The sequence below is a fragment of the Rhododendron vialii genome, chromosome 10a (genome assembly GCF_030253575.1).
Source record: "Rhododendron vialii isolate Sample 1 chromosome 10a, ASM3025357v1".
In the NCBI taxonomy this organism is placed as follows: domain Eukaryota; kingdom Viridiplantae; phylum Streptophyta; class Magnoliopsida; order Ericales; family Ericaceae; genus Rhododendron; species Rhododendron vialii.
Genome location: NC_080566.1, coordinates 33,940,001 through 33,940,809, shown reverse-complemented (window position 1 = coordinate 33,940,809; position 809 = coordinate 33,940,001).

Here is an 809-nt window from a genome sequence, read left to right as displayed (position 1 = left end):
CACAAGTAATAGATAAAGTTGTGTGTATTGGGTTGGCCCACAAATCGGAATTTTTGGAATCACCACTGTTCCGACATCCGGTTATCAAATGGAAAAAATTTATTTGGTAGTCTTGGGCTGGCACGTAAACCCCGACACCTTTATCCACTACACATTTTCGTGAAAAGTGTGTGAACTCCACAAAAATATACAAGGAATAAATATGTTGAGACACGACGTAGTGGTGCCTGAAGACGTCCGATCCCCTCCTTCTTCTTCTTCTTTTATCAACCGATCCCCTTCTTTACTACTACTCAGGGGGTGGTTACTTCATTTTTGCATTTTCATTATCCCCTTTTTGCATTTGAAGTGTTTGGGTTCCTCAAACCAAAACCCATATATTCTAAGAGAACGAGTTCTTCATTTTGATGTTTAGAAAAGAGAAGTGAAAAAGTTGAGAGAAATTAAGGAGCTTTTTGACTTCTTATTTTTCACTTTTCTCATTTTCATTAATAAAAAAAAGGTAGCCATAATGGCACGAGTGTTTTTTATGCCGCCACGACTGTTTTGTACAATCTGACAATTATACCCCTCTTCTTGGAAAAAATATTTCATGCTTTCCATGCTCTTGAAACTGAACCGAACTCTCATCTTTCTCTCTCTAGTACATTTCTTATGCCTTCCTCACCTTCTCACTCCTCACATCGTCCTCTGCCTCGCTCGAAGTTTCCACCCCGTATTTTCATCTCTTTCTTCTCTGCTTTGGGTTCCAGAGACGACCTCTATTGCCAATAATTAATCGACGGGAACAACCATCGTCGAGAATGGAA